This window comes from Protopterus annectens, chromosome 4.part0 (assembly GCF_019279795.1).
Source record: "Protopterus annectens isolate FY-2018-M chromosome 4.part0, PAN1.0, whole genome shotgun sequence".
Lineage (NCBI taxonomy): Eukaryota > Metazoa > Chordata > Ceratodontiformes > Protopteridae > Protopterus > Protopterus annectens.
In genome coordinates this window covers 345,715,415-345,726,211 of record NC_056733.1, presented here as the reverse complement: position 1 = coordinate 345,726,211, position 10,797 = coordinate 345,715,415, and positions in this window count along the sequence as shown.

The window sequence follows — 10,797 nt, the reverse complement described above, 5'->3', positions numbered from 1 at the left end:
AAATCTGGACAAGGCCAAATATATTGGGGGAACATATAAACAGTACTAAAACTTGCTCTTGTATAAACTGAGACAGTTGATAGAACAGGTCTTACTTTAGCATGCATTTTTCTGAAGGTTATGAAGTCTGAAACTCAGTGTGTCATTATTTAGTGACTTAATTCCTAAATGATTTGCCAGAAAACCACAAATTTTATGAGGAACAAACCAAAAATAAGAAGCAAAAATCTATTAATTCTTTGAAAATCTGGACAGTTGGGAGGTATAGTTCACCTGGGGCTGTCTTTAAGTTTGCCGCCCTTCCCCCTCACAAAATCATGGTCGAATGGAGCCTCCCCCTGGAGCCATTCCAATGATCCATTACTTGGCTATTTCACTCCATTTACCATAAACACTAATGTGCATACTGATTTACTTCTATGATGATTTGGACTTCATTTGAAAGTTTTATTTTGCATTTTACAGCACAAACACTAAGACATCTGCTAAACAAACTTAGCATTAAAACTTCTCTGCCCTTGAAACTCACATTCATTGAAACAGCATTGAAACCCACATTCAAAGAAAATACATTTTACCAGTGGCAGAAGTGCCCAATTCAGAACATCTTTCCAGTAAACAATGAAACAAAATGCATGCACCCATAATGACAAAACTGCCCAGTTCAGAACATTTCCATCATAAAAGTCTGCTCAAACTTCTACAGTCCACCATTATCAGTAAATATGAAAATTTCTACAGTCCACCATTATCAGTAAATATGCACAATTCTACAGTCCACCATTATCAGTAAATATGCACACTCTCTGAAGAAGTAAAAAAGTCATCTAAATAATTCCACATTCAATAAATTTGTAACTAATGAAGAGGTTGCTGCTAGCAAACACCTTTATATTTCATGGTTTCATTGAAAAATAAAGTGTCTGATGCCCCTGAGGAATACATTGCCTATATTACATTAAAAATGATAAGCTAGTAATATTGCAATAGAAAATGGATAGCAAACCGATAACAGGCTCATAGTTAGTAACTTAACTTTTTCAGTACGGCAGCATTCACCCCTTGTGGGAGTAGAACCAACAACCTTCTGCATCAAAAGCAAGTACACAACCTGTTATGCTATTAACAATGCAAGCTGACTTAGCATAAGCAGCACTAAACTTCTCTTCCCCTGCAGCTCTCAGCTCCTTGTAAAATCTACTCAATACTCAACTGCATCTCAACTTTGCAACACAAGAAATCTGGAAAAAGCCAAATTTATTGGGGGGGGGGGTCAAAAGCCCAAAAGCCAGGAACACATTAAACATTGCTTGCATAATCTTGGAAAGTTGCTAGAATAAAATGCTGTGTTACCACCATAACTTTTACTGCCAAGGTCCCTGGGCAAAAGAGTCAGAGCAACATACCACTATGCCAAATCAGCTGCTTTGTGAAAGAAAAATGCTGTGTTACCACCATACATTTTACTGCCAATGTCCCTGTGCAAAACAGTCAGAGCAACATACCACTATGCCAAATCAGCTGCTTTGTGAAAGAAACATGCTGTGTTACCACCATATATTTTACTGCCAAGGTCCCTGTGCAAAACAGTCAGAGCAACATACCACTATGCCAAATCAGCTGCTTTGTGAAAGAACGGAAGACTGAAACTTAAATGGCTATTATTTAATGAATTCAGTTCTCACCATAGCTGTCAACCTCTTAGCACAAAACACATGGACAAACCCACTAATGAGGAAATACAGCCCTCAGACATATTCAGTGAATTCAGTTATTGCCGTAGTTGTCAACCTTAGCACAAAAAACCTGGACAAAGACAATAATGGAGTAATACAGTCCCAAAAATAAGGACACATTTCAAATATTCATCTTATAAACTTAGAAAATTGCTAGAATAAAAGGTTGTGTTACTATGTATTTTCTGAAGAGTATGAAGTCTGAAATTCAAATGCCTGTCAATTTTACTTCTGACAGAACAAAAACAATTTTCAGCAGAGGCCCAGGGAGAAATACTGCAGACACATGTCTTTGAAAAATGGCAGGATACCAGAGCAAATCCACACAAACACAGGGATGAGAATGGGATTCCTTCTCTTTATTGACAAAGGAACATAATAAAGAGTATACTTACTTTAGTTCTGCACCTTCACTCTGTTCTTCTTCTAACTTCTTTTCTTTCTTCTTCTAGCTTCTTTTCTTTTTTCTTCTTTCTTCAGTTCTTCTTCTTATGTTCTTGTCTTCCTTCGGGCTTCACTGCTTCAGCACAGGGCAGGTTGCACAGCACAGCTGACAAAATATATAGCGCCCAAAAAAAATTAAAATCCACAATGGCAATTAAAATAATCATTCCTTCCCGTATGACTGACTCAGACAGTCACAGTCACGAATCAATACACAAGCTAACTGACTATCTGATTGGTTCTCGCTCTTTTCCCAGCACATAAAGCCCGGGAAGTGAGCGACAACCAATCAGCAGCATTTAGCCCAGCAAGCACGTCATGATGTGCCTGCGGACGTCGCAGTCCGAGCCCCTTCCAATTCTATGCGGTTTGGAACCACATAGACTTCTGGGCATCACAATGATGCCTTAATTACTCCACCGGGCTGCAAATAAAAACAAAAAAAAAATCTATTTAAAACCGCCATAACCCGAGGCGGTTAAAGTGCGCATGCACGTACTTGTGAGTCGCGGACTCGGAGAGATGCATTTAACAAAAAAAATACATCTGCAAGGTACTTTTTTTTTTTTTTTACATTTTCTTTGTTTTTAGATGAGGGGGCTGCAGTCCGGCAGTCCGATGCCACGAGCCACCCCTCAGAAGAATCCATTCCTTGTCTTAAAGTTCCTCTCCACGATAGGCTAATGATCATTGTCACTATAAGCCCTGTTTTTAACACATTTTTTTTCAGACTATGACCATTTATTTACTTACTTATTTATTGACATTTGTTAACCGGGTTAGTCCAGCTCTGCCAGGGATCCATTTTCAGTGGAAACCTGAGGAGAAAGCTCTAGAAGTAATACAAGTAATTATGATATTTACAAAATATTATAGTAGGGTCAGAGAAATATAGTACAAGTCAAAAAATTATGCATAACATTACAATGCATAGGTAAAATAACAGTTAACAAGTACAATTTCCAAAATTTAAGAACAGCAGTATATAGCATAGGCCAAATAATTAAAACGATTTAACCAGGTCATCACATGCAGCCATGGTGGTGCAGCGGTTAGTGTTGTCACCTCACAGCAAGAGGTTCTCCAATTCAATCCTCGGCTGGGGTACCTTCTGTGTGGAATCTGCATGTCCTCCCTGTGGTTGTGTGGGTTTCCTCTGGGTGCTCTGGTTTCCTCCCACATCCCAAAGACATGATGTAGGTGGATTGGACACTCTAAATTGGCCCTAGGTGTGTGTGTGTGTGTGTGTGTGTGTGTGTGTGTGTGTGTGTGTGTGTGTGTGTGTGTGTGTTTGTGCCTTCCATGAAAGGTTGGGTGCCAGGGTGGCAACTTGACACTGTAAATCTCTACTGCCAATCATGAGTGGACAGGTGATCTGCTGTGGTGAACCCTAACTGGGAAAAGCCGAATGAATAAGAAGAAGAATCACAAAATTTTACTGCCACATGGTTGCTGCCCTTAAGATCTTACCATTACATGCAGTAAATATACAGCACTTGCATATATGAAGCAGCCACAGTGCTATAACACACACACACACACGCCACACACACACACACACACACACACACACACACACACACACACACACACACACACACACACACACACACACACACACACACATTCATGCTCACACTCACACACACACAAACATGCTCACAGAGATACCTCACTACACATATCAAACAACTAGAAAGACCTCAGAGGTTCTTAAGTAAAAGATCATGGACCAAGACAAAGTCTGGTACCACAGAAAAGGAACTCAGTACAGCCGTGCAGTTCAAAAAATAAGCTGGTTTAATAGTAGTTTAAAAAGCATAAACGCATTTAAAATCACAGCGTTTTCATCTTATTCAGTCAGACTTCATCAGATACCTAAAGCTTCAGTTAAAACCACACCTATATATACCTCAAAATGTTCCACCAATTAAAACCACAACCAATAAAAAATCTCAATTTTCCTGATTAATTATAACTAAAGTGTGTCTTACAAAGTGCAATGTGCATTAAAACATTAAAAATACTTAAAATGAATTACACATTGCAAAAGCATAAAGAACATCTAAAAGGTGACAGTATAAAATGTTGACAGCACAAAAAATAACTTAATATTTCACAGCTTAACATATTTAACTAAATAAAATATTTGATTCTGTTAAAATTCACTAATTAATGGAGTGCATGCTAAAACATTAAAATGTATTTACTCCCTCTACTGGTTCTTTTGTAAAATAACATATTTAATGTGAATGAACAAAAACACAATTTCTTCTTTCAAAGCTTAGCAGCTCTCAGCTTTAATAAGGGGGCTATGGAGGTATCACCATTGAGTCCTGGTGGGCTGGTGGCTTCCAAAATCAATTGCCGCCATAGCTCCCTATATTCAGTCTTTTCCTCCCATAGCCCCCTGGGAGAATGGAAAAAGTTTTTTAGTTTTACTGACTTAGGGGAATGTAGTAATCAACCCCTTAAAGTGGCCTATAGCAACTCCCAAAATATAAAGTGTTTATTAGAAAATGCTTACAAAAATGGAAGTGGTGATAAGAAAAGGAAGGGAACATATAAATGTGGAAGATGTGCTCAGTGTACTTACATATTAAACAAAGAAAGAATATTTTTATCAAGTAGGAATAAATGGATAGAAAGTGCACAATTTTATAATTGTGAATCTAATGGACTGATTTATCTAGCTCTGTGTGGGGAATGTGAATCCTTCTACGTTGGAATGGCGGAGAGAAAATTGAGGAGAAGGATCTATGAGCATCATTACGATATCCAAAGTAAAAAAAGAGTCTAGTGCTCTTTACAAACATACACTAATATGTCACAGAGCATATTATTCTTTATTTGTACTTGAACAGATAAAGAAGGAAGTTAGAGGGAGACCTTAAAGAACTAAACTGGCTAGAACTCCCACAACTCCTTCAGTTTAATCAACTCACCCTCTTAACCTCCCTTTCCTTCAAACCCTTATCCAACCCTATCACTTAACTATGCCCCTAATATCAAGCAAGAAAAGTCAACTCACTGTTATCAAACCCAAAAACTCTGCAAGAGAAGCCATATTTTCATGTACCATATCTAAACTTTGGAACAATCTCCCACCCTCTATAACTACTCTACCTTCCAGCAGCCTTTTCAAGACTGCACTCAAATTCCACTTAAATTTGCACTGGCTTTGTCCTTGTTCTAATCCAGACTAACACCGGCAGCTTTACCCCCCCACATACCTAGACTCTTAACCCAACTATACTAGCACCACCACTAACCACAGTCAGAATTAGCTAGTTGTCTTTGCATACTTTAAAATCTTGTCTGACAACTTTGTTACTAATATTATAAACAACAAGAAACTATCTTAACTTGCAACGTTTACTGTATATACTGTTGATAATCAATATCTTGTTATTGTATTAAAGCCAACAACCTGTAATGTTGTTTACTATTGCTGCAACTTTGTATCTCTAATTATCTTGTACATGATATAGAGCCTTTCTTCCCGGGCATACGCTGAAAAAGGACCTGCGTCCAGTCAGAATTTCCCGATAAACAAATGTAAATAAATAAATAAATTATTTTCTTCCTCCTGCTATACAGCCTACTGATTTTATGATTCTACCAGGGTGGCTTGCTTTTTGAGTTAGTTCTTTACTTCTTCCTGGTGGGTACAGCTGCCTCTATGCAGCTATTAGCATGCTTGAGCAGGGTTTCTGTGAACAGTTCTGCATAGGCAGCAGTGTTGTCAGGATTTATGGGGTATTTATTTACAAGGCAGAGACATTTTTTAGTGGAGGCCTAGGGAGAAAAGCTTCAAAACAATGTTGGTAAATGACAATGAATAATTGTTACAATCTCTACAGTGTTGTTTCCATAGAGAGAACAGCTTGTACTCATGCAATGGTTAGGTTACAGAGTATAACTATCATATGGTTTACAATAAGTTGATTGCAAACACTACAAGAACTTCAGTATAGCAATGAAATATTACATGGCTCTGAATGTTGCATAAGACATGTCTAAACAAATCAGGTGCTGATAAGATAGTTTATGAATTCTTTCATGAAGCACCACACAGACAGGAGCAGTAGATGGAGACGTGCTAGTCTAGAGAAGTGCTGAGGAAATAGAAGGCAAAAAGTATTAGTCTAGTACATACAGGAGATGAAGTGGCAGAAGAGAGGAGAGCACAAAAGTCCTGGGAGTGACACACTAAGTAGGGATGGGAGGCAGAACAGGAGGGATTGGGAAATGGAAAGGGGTGGTGCTGTGATGGGCTTTATGGGCCATGTTAGTTCATCTAGGGGTAGAGCAAGCATAGAACCAAGTGTCCAGTGGGTATTAATTTAGATGATATTTGAAGGGTTTGAGTTTGCTAATCAGTCTTAGTGGGAGTGGAATGTAGTTCCACATTTTTTTACACATGGCAGAAGAAGAGGGAGTCACTTGCTAAGTTACTGGATTTGGTCATATTCAGTAGCTACTTACCTGAGAGCAGGGTTCTATTTAGTCTGCATTGTTGTAGAATAAGGGTAGGTTTGGGCATTTTTCCAAACTATAGGTGAGTGTATGCACTTCTGTTACTTGAGAATAGGCAAAATGGTTGGGGAGTTCTAACCAGAGGAGTTGCTTTTGGGCATGTCAGTTATTGGGTTTTGTGGGGTAAGTTACTGGTCTTTTGTTCATTAGCGATCAATGAATATAGAACCACCATATAGCAGGGTGGAGAGAAGGTACACAGTGGCTATTTGTTTTCTTGCATTATTAGTTAAGTAAGGCTTTAGCCTATAAGGAGTGCAATGTTTTTGATGTTTTCAACAGCTTCCTTTATATGGAGATATCATTTTCATATTTTCATCTGTAGGTGCACATAGAAGTTTCATGTGGACAACTGTTTCTATTGTAGTATTATTGGATGAGGTTACTGAGAAGAAGGTTTTTTGTCATTATATGTTTTCTGTGTAAACAGAAGTAGTTTAGTTTTTCTGACTTCAATAGAAGTTGTGAGTTGTTGAGCCATGATTCAACAGACAGAAGAGACTCTTGAGTTAGTTTTTGTAGTTTACTGAGAGTCTTGGCAGTACAGATTAGAGGTGAATCATCAGCATATTATAATACGGTGGTGAGTTTACTAGCTTTGTATATGTATCAGAGTGCCATTTGATGACTCATTGCCTGTTAGGTAATTATCAAACCAGGAGATGGCAGATGAATTGCGACCTAAGGATGGCAGATTAGTAAGATGTTTAGTGTGGGTCATCATGTCAAAAGCCTTGGAGAGGTCAAGTAATGCTGTAGATACCAGATTACCAGCACTCCTGTGTAAGTTTATGGAGATAGTGAAACTGAAGGATGCAGTGATGGTGCTATAATAAGCTCAAAAAACCATGTTGAGCATGAGAGAGTAGTTTTTGGTCTAGTATAGCACTGAGTAGTTGTCTTTGAATAGATTTTTTTCAAGAATTTTTGAAAGACAAGGTAGGACAGCAATGGGTTGATAGTGAATTTATTTAAATTGCTCCCTTTACGAATTGGAAGAATGTATTATTTATTTCCAGAGTAAAGAACATAACTTTCTTTGATTGATCAGTTGATTAAGATAGATACAGTTTATGCTAAGGCATTAGATGTGGCTCTAATATAATTCCCAGGAAGTTAGTTTGGGAGAGGTGTTGTTGGTTTTAACTTGAGGAAAAACTTTTTTATGGTATAGGTTTGTACAGGTTGCACGAATATCTTGTTTGATTGTAAAAAACGATGTTGGTAGGTGGAAAGGATGAAGTTGTTTTTTCAGCAAGGAGGCAACCAATTATATAAAGTAGTCATTGAATTAATTGGCTCTGCTCTATGATTGGTTTTTTGTACAGTGGGATGGCTGAGTAATATGGCCAAGTCTGAGCACTTTATTTACAGAGGACCAGAACAGTTTTGGGTTAGTTAAGCTTGTGTTTTTGTGGGTTGATATAGTAATACCTCTTTTCTGATTTGATCATATTTTTGGCTTGATTTATGATTTGTCTGTATCTCTGGACTTTGGGTTCAGTCTCATTCTGTTTCCAGTGGGACCATGATATGCCTCTCTTTTTCATTAGAAGCTTTTTTTGCATTGTTAGCCAAGGTGCAGGGTTAAATTTAACTTGTTTATTTCTGACTGGGGCAATTCTGTCAATTATTGTTGGGAATATGGAATTAAAAAGAGATACAACTTCACTGAGTTGAAAAGTTTTAATTGTGACTGGTTGATATATCAGGGTATCTGGTATCAGGGTTTATGGTATCTGGGCTAAAATTGATTACATTACATGAGAGGGTGTAGTGGTGGCATTTTGTGGAATTAATATGGTTTCTTATAGCAAATGTGGGTAGGTGATCACTTAAACTATCTCACAGGAAAACTGTGTAAGTGATTTTAACTGGTCTGTTGGTTAGGATCAAGTCCAAGTTATTTAGCCTATTGCTATTTTGATTGTAGCTTCTTGGGGTGCTTAAGAGTTGACAATAACAAACAAATATTATTACTTTTGGAAGATAAACTATTTACTACTAACCATTCAATGTTAAAGTTTCATAGAATTAGAGTTTTATGAGAAATGATGGTGAAAACCTAGGGAAGAAGTTTTGCATAGTCATTGCTGTTACCTGCTGTGATGTATACTTCAGTTTGGGTTAGATTTTTGTGTTTGTTTATTTAAAGTGTAGCCATACGAATTTCTGCCTTACTAATGTGGGAAGGGGGGGCATTTGATTGAGTAACGAGGTTAATAGTCTGTTTAAAAATTATAGCTACACCTCTTGCCTTTTTGATGTCTGTCACATCTGAAGATACGGTAGCTAGTTGGAACAACTTTCTCAATGTAAATTTCATGTTTTTGGCATGTCCTTTAGCTAAGATCATGTGTGGAAGGTGTTGGGCAACACCTCAGGGAGTTTATTACAGATGTTTCTGAGGCTGACATTAAATAGAAGTCCAGTTTTGTTCCTAGAAAGGGATGGTAAGGACAGGTTGTATTCTGTTTGGGACTGGGGTCCAGGGGTGAGATGAATGTCACCTGGCATTATTAGGTTTTTAATATGATATTGTTCTTTACATATCTACTTTATTTTTAGATTTGAATGGAGGTTAATTTTATAATGGTATTTTTTTTTTGTTTGAGTGGATGGAAAGCTTGTGTTTGAACAGGACAGTGTGAGTAAGACTGAAAAAGGTAGGGGTTATAGCTAAGTTAGTGTGACTGCTGAGTGTGGGGGATATGTGAGAGGCAGAGAAAGGAAGAAGTTTACTGCGAGTTAGAAAATGCAGGGAAGATAGTTGGTCAAGAAAAGCTAGAATTAAAGGTAAAAGTAATTTTGGGAAAATCATCCTGTGACTGTAGGGGGAAAATATAGAGTGCAGAATAGTGATTTGGTAGAGGTATGTTACTAGGTTGTGAAGGGGGGGGGGTCTGGCTATTTAATGTTATATATAGTTAGGAATGGGAGAAGGTTTAGAGATGTATGTCTTGTGGAGACTGATATAGACTGAGTAAATCTCAGTAGTGGTATTAGGCTGAAGTTAGATGTAGTTGTGATTAGTTGATGGTTTAAGTAGGAGATGGACTAACTATAGTTTGATAGGTTGCAGGTTAGGAAGGCTGTGATTGGCTGGTAAAGATGGGTGAATGGAGAGAAGATAGTGTAAATGTAGTAGAAGGCAGGGTGGGTGGGATTGGTGATAGAGTAGAGGAGTGAGTGTACCCAAATGTAAACAAGGGTGAGCAGAGTGGGTTTAACCATCTCATGGATCTAGGTGATATGAGACGCAATCAGTGAATGGCAGCCAAAACAGGTAAGTTTAAGCCGCACTTCCCCCACAAAATAAAGAGATATTATAGAGGATGCAAACAAATAAAATAACGTTAATACTCTGGGGTGAGCATTTTAAATCCTTGTGAGAAATGCATTTAGAAACCAGGGACCCGAAATTTTCAATACTATTTAACTAGCTTGAAGAGCTGGGATGTAAGAGTTAGAGAATATTTTACTTGTTTATAATGAGGACTGTTCCAACAACTAATATGCTACAACACTCAGGAATGAACACAATGTCTAACTATTTGCTTGTCACCTACAATTTCTAGTTAGATGTTCTGCTAGATCTTTAGTCACCAGGCAGGAAGACTAATGGTTTAATCAGGATTCATATACTAAATACATTTGGTGTTTCCATTCCAGAGAGTGACAGATGTGAAGGAGACTGTAGGGCTTATACGTCGCTGCAAATAGTAGAATATAAAGAATGTTAGAGAAGAAATTGGGGGAGGGGGTTTAAACAGTCGCACAATCTTTAAGAATGGAAAAGTGTTAACATTTATTACAAAATAGTATTGAATATTAGCAAAACAAAATGTAATTGCCTAGACAACAGGGTGTTTGCTGATTGGGGTAACAGCAAGCTACACCTGAAAAAAATTGCTGGTTAGCCAAGGAAACTGCCACACAACCTCTTTAAATCAGCAAGATGTAGCAATTGCTACATTAAACGGTTATACAATATAGTATTTATACAGTATTAGTTTAGATTATTCACTTCAATCACTCCAGTGACAGCAATAATAGTTCAATTAGAAGGCATAAGAAA